At 43.2% G+C, this 14,122-nt stretch overlaps 1 protein-coding gene across 1 annotated transcript in view; it reads left to right on the plus strand.

Annotated features, from left to right (window-relative positions):
• LTBP2 (latent transforming growth factor beta binding protein 2) overlaps positions 1–14,122 on the plus strand; it is a 124,346-nt gene that overhangs the window by 56,260 nt on the left and 53,964 nt on the right. The gene's annotated exons all lie outside the window — the stretch shown is intronic.

Genomic DNA, 14,122 nt, shown 5'->3' on the forward strand with positions numbered 1-14,122 from the left:
ATGATTACTTGGCTGCAGTGTCAGTTTAGGTGCCAGCAGGAATTGGTTTGACGCGGTTGCTGGCTCAGAACTTTGTGGTCTGCTTATATACCAGATCTGTAAAACCCAAGGGCAGTCTGGTGTTTGTTCCATGTCAGAGAAATTAGGCAGGAGAAAACTGGAAAACAGTGCCCGTCATTTTAGGAGGTATGCCTGCCTATTGGCTGGTGAGGTTGCATACTCAGCCTTACAGACTTACAGGCCTGCTTTGGATGAAGACTTGGCAGGGGCTCTGGAAATAACACTACATCAAACAATTGGCAGGATTGAATCTAGAGTCCATTCCAGGGGCATACAAATCCAGTTCTGCATTTTCTTTTTCCCAGTACCCAAAGAGATTGATGCAGAACAAATGCAGAGGTTATTCTGAAAGGAGCATGGCACTTCCATTGGCTTATTTCTTGGTGTGCACTGGAAAAACCTAGTGAATGAAGAGGGAGACTGACTGAGAGTTCTTCCAGAGTGGTGGCTGCTAGGTCTACCCATTTATTGCACTTCTCCTGGAATCTGCATGCCCACACTATCGGGTATGCCAGGGCTGTGTTGGTAGGGTAGGGGCAAAGTTTAGTGCCCGGTTTTAAATATTTTTTTTTCTTATCAGTTTTTAAAATAAATACTTTTATTTGTGACAAGCTCCCCTTTAATTAGACACTGTGGCAGGATTACTTTCATCAGGTTCCCCTTCCCCCACCCCGTGGGTAGCATGTGCTGAGAAGTAATTGACAAATAGCTATTGTTCTGTTTTGTATTTATATACTTAAACCTATATTGCTTCTATTTTTTTTTTAGTAATGTTGGATTTATTCTATGTTTGTTAAATTGTTTATTTTGCCATTTTTTAATTCATTGACATCCTCTCTATTTCATACATTTGTATTATGATGTTTTAGATGTTTGTTGTAAGCCACTTTGGGCACAGCTGATGATGGTGGAAAAGTGGCATATAAGTAATCTTAATCAAGTAAGAGAAGGATCAAACTGCTATGATGAAAGTAAAGATGGCATTGTCTTGATCTATGTGTGTCACGCTTGAGGCTACAGCAATTATTATTATTATTATTATTATTATTATTATTATTATTATTATTATTTATTCTTACTTACTTACACACCCCAGCCACTCTGGATGGCTTCCAATATAATAAAAACATAGCAAAACATCAAAAAATTAAAAACTCCCCAATACAGGGCTGCTTTTAGATGTCTAAGTTGTGTGGTTGTTTATCTGTTTGACATCTGATGGGAGTGTGTTCCACAGGGCAGGCACCACTAACCGAGAAGGCTCTCTGCCTGGTTCCCTGTAACTTCACTTTTCACAGTGAGGGTACCACCAGAAGGCCCTCAGAACTGGACCTCAGTGTCTAGGCTGAATGTTGGGGGTGAAGATGCTCTTTCAATTACAGTGGTACCTCAGGTTACATACGCTTCAGGTTACATACGCTTCAGGTTACATACTCCGCTAACCCAGAAATAACGCTTCAGGTTAAGAACTTTGCTTCAGGATAAGAACAGAAATCGTGCTCTGGCGGTGCAGCAGCAGCGGGAGGTCCCATTAGCTAAAGTGGTGCTTCAGGTTAAGAACAGTTTCAGGTTAAGAACGGACCTCCAGAACAAATTAAGTTCTTAACCTGAGGTACCACTGTATACAGAGCCAAGGCTTTAAAGGTCAGCATCAACACTTTGAACTGTGCTCGTACTGGGAGCCAATGTAGATTTTTAGGACCAGTGTTATGTGGTCCTGGCAGCCACTCCCATGTTTCTGTGTCACCTTCAAAAGTAGCCCATTAATTATGTCACACACAAATACCCAGGCATGCCAGTAACGTTCACATAGACATATTCCACACAGCAGTCATAACAACAAACACAACAACAACTATTATTATATATTTATTTATATTCCACGTTTTTTCCTGACAGGATTCTAGGTGGTTTACAGGTAAAAGAGAAGGCCACTAAAAACACTGAAAAATCTATCATTAAATTAGAATTAAACGTTGATAGAATTGAAGCTGTATACATACAAGTATATAAAATCTTTTAAATGAACAAACTACGTTAGGAAAGTAATTCATTTTCTCAGGTGCAAAATAAATAAAGTAAAAATAAAAACATCAGCACAAAAACAGATGTGCAATTTTGAGGTGGTGGTGGGGAACATGACTGTGGGGAAGAAATTAGTAACAAACATATTTAGGGCTCCATAACTGACTGTGCAGAAAGGCCCCCAAACGGCCCTTGCATTCCACAAGTCAAAATCAAGCTTCAGTCTGTTAATGAGCTGCTCCCTAGTGGGACATGTGAAAATCAGCCCACAGCCTCAAGGAGGGATTATTATATCAGAAAGGGCAATCTCATGTGATCAAAGAAATAGTCGCTGTAAGACTGGAAGTGGCCAACCTGTGTTTGCATCACAGATTCTTTCGATCTGGGACACATTTAGCTTGTTTGGGTGTTTGTCAAAGGAACCTGTCCTTGTCAAAGGAACTTGAGTTCATCTTCATCCTTTCTAAGGCTTGCTGGATAAAGGAAATCCATATCTCCTTGCACAAGGATCTCAATGCCAGCTTTAGGTTTGTAGGACTGTCAGAACCTTTTCACACAACCTTCGTGCCCATGGCAACTGCGATTGCTGTTAGCCCAGCCGAATTTCATCTGTGCTGCCATGGACTGAACCAGTTATGCAACAGCTGGTGCAGTGTAACAAACTCAGCATGGATGGGCTTATGGCACTTGTGGCCATAGTCTTTTAACTGGTTGCGTTGAGATGTAGTAAGCTGAACCATGCATTCAGCCCTTAGAAATTGCATGGCTGGGTGGCTGCAAGTGATCAGCTGGAATAAACCATCTTTGCTTACAGATGTATCAGATTGCAGTCCAGGCCTGGCTTCTTGGAGCGCTATGGAAGGGCCCATTCATCCATTCTTGTGTGTGAGAGAGGGAGGGGGGAGGGAGAGAATGAATTCAGTGTCATAGACTGGCTGGGTGCCAAGGAGTGGTGGGAGGCGTCAGCCGGGGAACCCCCAAGGGAAGAAAGCCCAGAACGATGATGAGTGGGCAGAGGGAACAGACTGGAAAGAGGAGGTGTCAGAAGCTGAAGAGGTAACAAGGTTTAGTGAGCAAGAGAGGTTGTGGCAGAGAGCAGTCCAGAAGCAGAGGCAGAAGCAGAGACTGGTGAGGAGGGGGCCCGAGAGGCAGAGTGGAGGTAGGTTGCCGGGGAGTCTCTCCCTCCTGCTGTAATCAGGTTCCTTCCTGTTGGTCTCCCAGAACACAGAGAGGAACGAAGAAGGCAGAGCAAAGAGAGACAAGGCGAAGGAGCCACAGGTTGCTGGGGAAGGACCCAGGGGAGGAGCCTTAGAGAGCAGTGGGAAGGCAGCGGCCTTCAGTTCTTGCAACTACCTCACTGGGGCAAGAACTACTGGGAAGAGTTGTGGAATTGACGTCTGGAGAGAATTTCTGAAAGGCGGTGCTTTGTCCTGGATTGGAAAAAAGCTCAACGTTTTTCGGGGTATCCTGGGTTTTACTTTTTGAAAGATGACAACCCTATCAGTATGGCTGCACTCTTTGGGTTTTTTTTTTTTAATATAGAGTTAACTTCACTGACACCGGCTGTTTTATTGCTGACCTGCTCCTGACTCCCGCTGCTGACACTCATACACCTGTGCATTCCCCCAGCTGCTGCCTTGTAGCCCAACCAGCTCTGTACTTTGATTGCCTCGATTCCTTCTAGAACTGGCAACTTACATATATCATATTTTAAAAAGCTTTTTTTTGTGTGTGTTGTTGTTCTAATGAGGGAAAATGTGTGTTGGAAAGTTGCAATGGGTAGTGTTGAGTATGGTATTCAATGCATTCCCTCAATGGACCTCCCACTGAGTCAGCCAAGGGTTGGCAGATAGGTGGCAGATCGCCCAGATTAAGCCAGAATCACTGAGAAATGCTGAATGATGTTACAAGATGCACACCATTCCTTGAACTAGAATGGAAAAAAAACATTGTTAAAAACCAAATCCTAGCCATCCTCACTGGGATAATGATAAAAGGATGACTCAGATAAAATATTGCAAACAGCTAATGAAGTCTATGAAAATAACTTTGCCAAGCAGAGTGGCTCCATAGCACCCCAGAGGCTGCTCAACTCCCGCTGAGTGTGCTTTGGGGCAATTTTTTTAATGGAAAAAGGGAGTTGATTCCATGGAAATGGAATTTATGTAGTGCTTTTCATTAAGCGTGCATTTCTGTGAGTCTTTTCATCCTGTGGAATTTCAGCATGAGTTACTCATCTCTCTCTCTGGAGCGATCCCCAAAGATTTAGAATAGAGACTCTACTACTTGAAAAGGGCCAGTGCATTGTCTTTGTTGAATGCATACTCTTTTGTTTCAACTTTCTGTTAGCTCACGACTCTTTGCTAGCGGAGTGCAGCTGGAAGTGCTCTGCTAATTGTTCTGCAGCGCATAGGAGGGTAACCAAGCAATTTTAATTGCTTAAATAGATTCAGTGGAATTGCTTGAATGGAAATCTATCCCAGACACCAGAACTGTTGGAGGCTTTATTTTTTTTAAGTGCCCTTGAATTTGTATGATCAGAAATCTATATCCCATGATATAATCATATTGTCAAGAAAGACTAAAAGGACATCCATTCCAAGCCTCTCTTTCTTCAGACTTCCATGCAGTTTACCCTGTTTGAAGCCCCTGGGCATCCAAGCCATTTTAGGCCTGCTGTGAATTTAAAGCTGCAGCTTATTAAGAAGGAATGCAGCTCGCTTGGGCTCAGCAGTCTCCACTTAGGTGTCAGCTGGATGGCTAACTAACTGCCCAGGTGACTCTCCCTCCAAACTCACTCCTCTCACAGCAAGCAAACTGAATTTGCAGTGCACGTACTTGCGCTTACATACTACAATGAGCAGGAAATCCAGAAGCGGGCATTTTCGACTTTTTTTTTTTTTGGACGCTTTACTTAATTCTAACCCCTGGTTGAAGCACATAGACTCAAAGCAATCTTGGCACTTTCAGGAAGCAATTTTAATGCTGCTCTTCTGACTGTAGTTCCTCTTTCAATGCTCTCATGGCTTCTTACGTTTTAATATTAACAATTTAATATTCCTGCTCCAGCGGCTCAGATTTTTCAGTGGCTGGTCTTTTTAATTGTTGTGTTGTTATTTTGCATATGTTGTCCTTGTTTCCTGTCTCTTCATGGGGTGCAGGAGGAGGCAGTGGACGGCCACCCGCTTGGATGACTTTAAAAGAGAATTAGACAAACTCAGTGGCTACCATCCATGATGGCTATGCTCTGACTCTGCAGATGGAGGCAGCAATGCTTCTGAATACCAATTGCTGGAAACCACAGTAGGCGAAAGTGCTCTTATGCTCAGGTCCTGCTTCTGGTTCCCCCCCCCCCCCGGCATCTGGTTGGCCACTGAGACAACAGGATACTGGACCAGATGGACCATTGGCCTGATCCAACAGGCTCCTCTTATGTTCCTGCTTTATAGTGCTAGATTATCGTTGCAACCCACTATGTTAAAGAAGACAAACACAACCTCACCTAAGAAAAATGCATGCAAAGCAAGGGTGTATATCCCTCAGCAATATGACTGCCTTACCCACTCCCGTTGCATTGGAATGGGAGTATTGTGCTAAGGGGTGTCACAGCCAAATAAAACATCGTAGGACAGGTATGTGGTCCAGGACTGGACCTAAATTTGAGGGAGTCCTTGGCAAATGCTCCCTGTACTTGGTGGGACATGGTAGGCAGCAGCACTACCATTTTGTTTTCTCCCAGTGCCCCGATGTAGCATCGCCCTGGGGCATTGTGGGAAATTAAATGGGAAATGGTATCCCCCCTACACACACTGGTGGCTCACATTTGGCTTTGTCATATGGCCCTGGAGTGACACCAGCAGTATTGTGTGCAGTTCAAATGGCAACTCGCTGGCCCAACCACCTGGCAAGGCGAATTCTAAGGTGTTTAAAATGTGGCACGTGTACATGCCACTCCTCAGGAGCCCACAGGGTGCCAAGCTCTCAATCAGAAGAAGAAGAAGAAGAGTTTGGATTTGATATCCCGCTTTTCACTACCCGAAGGAGTCTCAAAGCGGCTCACATTCTCCTTTCCCTTCCTCCCCCACAACAAACACTCTGTGAGGTGAGTGGGGCTGAGAGACTTCAGAGAAGTGTGACTAGCCCAAGGTCACCCAGCAGCTGCATGTGGAGAAGTGGAGACAAGAACCCGGTTCCCCAGATAACGAGTCTACCGCTCTTAACCACTACACCACACTGGAGGAACTTGTTTGCAGATAATGCTTGAAGCTACATGGTCAGGGTTCAGGGCCAGTGTCAGTGCACTGGGATGTACTATTGGGGTGCTGGGACCCAGCAGCTACCCAAAATGCCATGGTCTGATGCTAGGCCTGCTTTGTTCACAGTTCACAGTTCACAGTTACTCTTCTTCAGAGACACTCATGTTAACCTAGATTAAATTACACTAGGCTGAATGTTGAATACCATCTATCTCAGAAGTCAGCATTTTACACTAGCCCCTTCCTTTGTTCCTACGAATTATGAACGGCTTTCTTATCCGCCGCTTTCCTCCTCACTGCTGCACAATCTCATCGAGCAGCTTAGTTCCTTTGCATCATCTACTGCTCCATGTGCTTATTATCCAAGTAGTAATATCTTTTCTTCTTGTTGGAACCTGCCGTCGCTCCTGTCATATAGGCAGTTCACTGTTTTCTGGCCCGGTTCCATCACCTTCCTGTCAGCAATGGCTCACAGCCCCCCCAGCAGCCATGCTGGGCCCCCTGCAGAGATTAACTGTGACTGTTAAAACCGATTTCTACGCAGCTACTTCGACATGCAGCTCAGCAAGTCAGCTTGGCGTTTTGTAGCTAATCACTCATAGCAATGACTCCATTCTGGCTTCTGTTAGCCCTCAGGCTGCCCTCTTTCATATGCAGCTGCCTGCACTGATGTAAGGCATGCTTGGAGCACTGGAGCAGACATGTAGCCTAGAAGTGAGCGCATCAAAGTGTGTGGCCAGCTCCAAGCATTATCTGCAAACAAGTTCCTCTAATCGAGAGCTTGGCACCCTGAGGGCTCCTGAGGAGTGGCATGTACACGTGCCACATTTTAAATACCTTGGAAGTTGGCTAGGGCAGGATTCTTACGCCCAATTTAGAGTTTACACAGAAGCTGTGATTACCCGCCCCTGGCCAAAGCTTTTTCTTGAACTGAAGGTGCTGGAAAAAAAATCCAAATGTATATAAGTCCATAGCCTGCCATGTACTCACAAGTGAATTTCCCTTACTCTGGCGTGTGTCCTAAAATAAGTTACCAGTAATTTTAGGAAGTTCACAGGTGGAAAGTTTCCTGTCCACAATTCCTCCTCTCTGTACCCCCCTGAAAAAGCCCCCATGGAAAGTCAGGAATCCCTCCTGAACAATGCAGTGGGACATAGGAGTTGCTTGGGGAGGTGGGAACCCCCCAAAATTTGTCTAGCTTTGGGATAGTCTTCCTTTCCATCTTACCTTCCCAAGCCCTATCTATTCCCTTGACCCTGTGGAGAGGCTTTTTATGGAGCACAGGTTGGTTTGGGGGCAGGTCAGGTAAAGGAGAGCATTGGAAATATTTCCTTGGAAATTCTCTAAGTTGTCTTAGGATTCAAGCCTCTGCAATCAAAACAAATTAATATATTATTTTGTCCAACTTAGAAAGTCAAGTGGTCCAACATTTAGAACACTGACTTAAAACTGAGAAGCCTGGTGGTAGCATAGACCTGCGACACTGTTTATAAGTTGAGATACTGTTCCTGCCTGCGCATTTTTTTGCCATTTCTCAGTTGGGTTTCTTCATGCAGGAGTTACACAATGGGTCCCTGGTTTAGATGCAGAACCTTTGGTGCAGTTACTGCTACAAGGCAGAGAATAAGGATGAAGAAGTACATTATGACTGGATGATACAGTTTCATTAGTTATCTGAAATAATCAAGATGCCAGTTTTGTTCTTTTTCCTTTTTTGGCGTCGCTACCAACTGGAAGTCTGACAGGAAGCATTTTCAGGGTACAAATTAATTCCAGGCTGTAGGAGATGAGTTTATTTGTTTATTGCTTATAAATTTATTATGTATTAAATTTGTATACTGCCCTTCATCCATAGATCTCAGGGCAGTTCACAACATAAATTTACAATATAAAAAACCAAGATACATAATAAAAATAAGGACAAAAACAAACCAATAATTTCCCCCCTCCCACAACACATTTAATAGGGTATCAGATGTCAATCAACCAAAGGCCTGGGTGAAGAGGAATGTTTTCACCTGGCGCCTATAGGTGTATAATGAAGGCGCCTGCCAAACCTCCATTTGTATTTGTTATTTTGTTTATCTACTGATGCAGCGTATGAAATATATGGAAATGAAATCTTTTCCACAGCTTGAAAGCCAGCACAATGGACTACCTATCCAGTGAACTATCTTTTCTTCATTTTTGTTCATCTTTTATGAATGCCTTTGTGGAGCTCATGTGATGCGTTGCTATGACCACAGGAGTCTCAAGTTTAAGACTCTGAATGGTGTACTTCCTCCCGTGTTTCTAGGCTTCTAATTGTGTCTAATCTCCCAATAAAATGACAAATCTTTCCCCTTCTCTCAGCTTGTTTGCTTGTAGACATAACAGAGACTGACATGGCACTGAATGGACACTAGGGAAATAGGTTACTGTCCCGGCAGTAGGTGGAGGCCCTGACTTTAGCCACCTGCAGAGTGCTGGTCCTTGAAACAAAGCCTACTGTGTGCAGATCTGGCAGTAAAGTAAGGCTTACAGGTTACATCATTTTAACCTTCAGCCAAGTCTTCAGGCAGGGCTGATATCCCACTTTCCCCCAAGGAAGGATCTCTCAGATGCCTGTTAGTCTAAGCCACATTTCCTCTTTCTGGAGAGAATTATAAACACACACACACAGTTGAGAAGCCCTAATCCTTTCTGGCTGCCTCTACAGATGCAGTCACTGGCTGTGCTTAGTCAGAACATCTGACCTGTTTGCTTGAAGTGACTTTGTTCTCCTTCCTTATATCACAATCCAAGTCCAGGAATCCAGAGCCGCAGAATCAGACTATTTGGAATGAAGGGAATGAGAAGGTCAGCTGCAATTCTCCTTCAAACCTGGCTTTTGGTTTTAATGACTTCACTCTTTTTGGACCACCGTTGAGTAAATGGTGACTTCATACGTATGGAAGGAGATGCTTCAGTAGCTGAGTTTGTGTTTGAATGGTGGTGTAGATTATAGGTGTCTAATTTGTGGCATAGATCAGTGTCACAAATTGTGCAAGCAGCAGTGGTTTGTGGCACTTCTGGATGGGAGTAGGCGAATCGGACCTCTCTAGCGCTGTCTAGCACAGGGGTCAGCAAACTTTTTCAGCCATGGGCCAGTCCACTGTCCCTCAGACCTTGTGGGGGGCCGGACTATATTTTGAAAAAAAAAAAAAAGAATGAATTCCTAGGCCCCACAAATAACCCAGAGATGCATTTTAAATAAAAGGACACATTATACTCATGTAGAAACATGCTGATTCCCAGAACGTTCGCGGGCCACATTTAGAAGGTGATTGGGCTGCATCCGGCCCCCGGGCCTTAGTTTGGGGACCCCGGTCTAGCACCTTGGGGTTGTTGTTTTTTACTAAAAGCAAAAGCAATTCAAAGCATGGGGTGGCAAGCACACTGTGGTGTATATTACAGTGGCACCATCTCATACTATGAGCATGATTTGTAGCATGCTTGCATATCCCCCAAAATTTATCCAATGAAAATAGGGGCATCCCTCTTTATGAGGGTGAAAGATGAGAGTGCAAAATATGGTCTGAAGCTTAACATTAAAAAAAACCTAAGATCATGGCCACTGGTCCCATCACCTCCTGGCAAATAGAAGGGGAAGAAATGGAGGCAGTGAGAGATTTTACTTTCTTAGGTTCCCTGATCACTGCAGATGGTGACAGCAGTCACGAAATTAGAAGACGCCTGCTTCTTGGGGAAAAAGCAGTGACAAACCTAGACAGCATCTTAAAAAACAGAGACATCACCTTGCTGACAAAGGTCTGTATAGTTAAAGCTATGGTTTTCCCAGTAGTGATGTATGGAAGTGAGAGCTGGACCATAAAGAAGGCTGATCGCCGAAGAATTGATGCTTTTGAATTATGGTGCTGGAGGAGACTCTTGAGAGTCCCATGGACTGCAAGAAGATCAAACCTATCCATTCTGAAGGAGATGAGCCCTGAGTGCTCACTGGAAGGACAGATCCTGAAGCTAAGGCTCCAATACTTTGGCCACCTCATGAGAAGAGAAGACTCCCTGGAAAAGGACCCTGATGTTGGGAATGATTGAGGGCACAAGGAGAAGGGGACGACAGAGGATGAGATGGACAGTGTTCTCGAAGCTACCAACATGAGTTTGACCAAACTGTTTAAGGCAGTGGAAGACAGGAGTGCCTGGCATGCTCTGGTCCATGGGGTCACAAAGAGTCGGACACACGACTAAACGACTAAACAACAACAACAATGCAAAGTGGGACATTACGAGATGAAATCAGAAACTAGGATGACTTCTGTAAATCCGGGACTGTCCTTGGAAAACAGGGTCCTTGGAGGGTCTGTGTTTGCAAAGAGAGAGAGAGAGAGAGAGAGAATTATTTGCTCACTAACTTAGGGCAAAACTAAAAAAGTTCAACAACCTTTCTGTCCAGATTTTCACTTCCCCTCCCCGCACTCAAATATTATTTTCAGGATGTAGAGATCAAAACTCTACGTAGTGAGACTTGCTTCTCACTGAATAAGCAAGCACGATTGTACTGTGCATTAATAATCCCACCTTTACTCCTGCATCTGTCCTACATTTCTTTTTTTAAAAATCACTTCAGTTCACTCGAAAAACATGGTGCTGGAGTTTTTCTGGAATTTATTGGCTTACTTATACTTGCCTATAAAAAAAGGGTTGAGAGGTTTAATTGTGCATGTTGCCAGCTATTTTTTTTAAAATAAAAAACCTATAGACCTATTTTAAGCAACTATTTAAAATTGACTACAGTGAGTCAGGAAACCATGTGTAGCCAAGACTGTGAGAACCTTGTAAAAAAGCAAGGGAAGGTAATAAATGAGCCCTGGGCTGTTACTCCAGCACCTAATCAGGAGCCTGTGTCATTCCTTCCACTTTCATTTCCCTTATCACGTGCCACCAGGACGAGAGAAAAAAAATCCCACATAAGCAGAGTGCTTTGGAAAGGCAGTCACAGGTGCCGTTACTGCACAGTTTTGGCAACACCTGACATTAACAGTAGTTGGAAACTGGCAGTGTGGACTTTTGAAAATAACCATTTAAGCTGATGGACTCTTCCTGCAGGGCTTGGGCAAGTCTTAGGCTGCATACGCACTATATATTTAAAGCCCGCACACACTTCCTCTAAAATCCTGAAAACGGTTGCTTATCCTTCGCATAGCTACAATGCCAAGCATGCTTAACAAACCCCAGTTCTCAATATATATATTGGGGGGTATTGCCTTTTAAATGTGCTCTAAATGTATTATGTATTATGTGTATATACAACCATAGAGCCCATACTCTATGCATATTGTCATGAACAATGTGCTTTGAAAGAGATAGCAATGGGCGCTTAGGATAGCTTTATCATAATTACTTGCACAGAGTAAGCAGTTATTAGGAGAGCATACCAATAAGCACATAGCAAGAACTAGATTCACAATCTCATCAGTCCGAATGCTCCCCAAATAGCTCACTAGGCTGTTTGCACACTCCCAGAGCAGGCAAAACTTTTTTCCATTTTCCCACCTTGACAGATGGGTGTGGCTCACATTCCAGGTACTTTGAACAGTTAATTACCTATTTTGTCCAAACAGCTTGAGTGGCAAACCATGATTCAAAATAATACTGTTGGTAAGGGTGGAGAGGGCACCCTTTATTAATGTATATTGCAGTGCAGTTTTAAGTCTATTGTACTAATCATTGAGAGCAGGAATCACTCGGCTTTATAATAACTTGCTTTGGTTTTTTAAAATATCCAACTGTGCAATTCAATTGAAAAAAAGATTGAAGGGGGGGAATCACCAAATGCACATTTATGCTTAAATTTGGGGTGTTCCTGTATCCTAAAGTCCACCCCAGAACTAAACCTCCTACTTTATGTGCCCTGTCAGTTATCATGGCAATGAATGAATGGTTTTATACTCCACAAAAAAGTGATATTCTTATTTGTAAGACAAACTGGCACTGCTTCCAAATTAAAAGTCATTACATATCATGGCAACGAATAACCTGTACATGGCCAAACTCTTTGCATGTCAGTTCTCCAAACAGAAAGAGAGGATGTCAAGCTGTCTACTTTAAAAGAGAAATTTGTTTGACTGCTTGAACATGATTTCTTAGTCGAAATTAAATAAATAAATAAATAAATAAATAAATAAATAAATAAATTCCTTCAGTAGCACCTTAGAGACCAACTAAGTTTGTTCTTGGTATGAGCTTTCGTGTGCATGCACACTGACTGATTTATTAGGTCAGAGATGGCCCTCCGTATCTTTTTTGGACTCCAACTCCCATCAGTCTCAGTCAGTGTGATCAGTGGTCATGGATGCTGGGAATTGTAGTCCAGCAACATCTGGAGAGCTGAAAGCTCACTATCCCTGCCTCGTTTAATGAAAATGTAATGGCAACATCTGAAAGTAAGCATCAAACAGTATAATAATAATAATAATCATCATCATCATCATCATCTAAAATTCATTGTGGGGGGTTGTGAGGAGCAGTAAAATCTTACTTCCATGTGTGGCATTGGACTGGAGTGGTGGTGGTGATGTTGGGATTTGTACCCCTCTGCTTGAAAGTAAGTGTTACTGTGTGTGCATAGATTTTTGTAGACTTCAGGCTGCCTGCTGTCCTTTACAGTAGGGATGGGGAACCAATGGCCCTTCAAATGTTGCAGGACTACTGCTCTTATGACTATTGGCCATGCTGAGTGGGGAAGATGGGAGTTGGGAGTCCAATAATATCTGGAAGGCTGAAGATTCCCCATTGCTGATTTACAGATTTATGAGTTTCTCACTCCCCACCCCTGCCCTGCTAATCTGCATAGGATAATACTGCAAATTGCCCTGTCCCTGTGTCTTAATTCTGCACTTGACTGGTTTTTTGGGGGGTCATTCAATTAAGTCAGCTTGCATATATGCTCATGATGTGGCTGGTGCCATTTCCCCCACTGCATGAAGTACCTGTGTGTAGGAAGCAAGGGACATGCTCTTGCAAACCACAGTCATAGGATCATCGATTTGTAGAGTTGGAAGGAAGGGGCCACGAGGGTCATCTAGTCCAACTGCATACAATTGAGGGGCTCGAACCCGCGATCCTGGGATTAAGAGTCATGCTCTACCAGTTGAGCTATCCAGCCTCATGCATATTATATCCTTTTCTCCTTTTGCATATTATCCAGCCATACAGCACCCAGAGACATATATATTTTTAGAATACTGGAGGCCTAATACTGTTTATCACGGGAAAAGTAATAATTCTTTTCTAAAAATCACTCATAACCCCAGAGCTTTTGAATTAATATTAAAACCGTTTGCCATGGGAAATTGGGAGAAATTCAAATAATATTTCTTTACTTTACAATAAAAATCTTTACAACTTTAAAATAATATTTAATAAGGATTTAAAACCATATGAAAAGTCCACATTCACAGTCCTCAGAGTCAAATTGTTGAAGGTTCAGTGAGCTAGGAAGAATAAGAAAGAATGGGAACTTGTCATAATCGCCCCCCCCCCGAAAATTATGCCTCTCGTGATGGTGTCACATAGTCTCACTGTATCTGTATCTCACTGTCTGCTTATCACTGTGACACTTAGAGTGCTGTTATAGAGGAAAAGAATTGAGCTCTTTCCCAAATTCTGGTCCCAGGGCAAACCTTATGTATACCACAGAATTATATTGCTTTTAATAGCCATTTGCTCTGTTAGTGGGAATGTGAGAGAGTTTAAAAGCGAAGATCATCTCCCCTCGTCAAATTACACTCCCCAGCATT

This window comes from Lacerta agilis, chromosome 1 (genome assembly GCF_009819535.1).
Source record: "Lacerta agilis isolate rLacAgi1 chromosome 1, rLacAgi1.pri, whole genome shotgun sequence".
NCBI lineage: Eukaryota > Metazoa > Chordata > Lepidosauria > Squamata > Lacertidae > Lacerta > Lacerta agilis.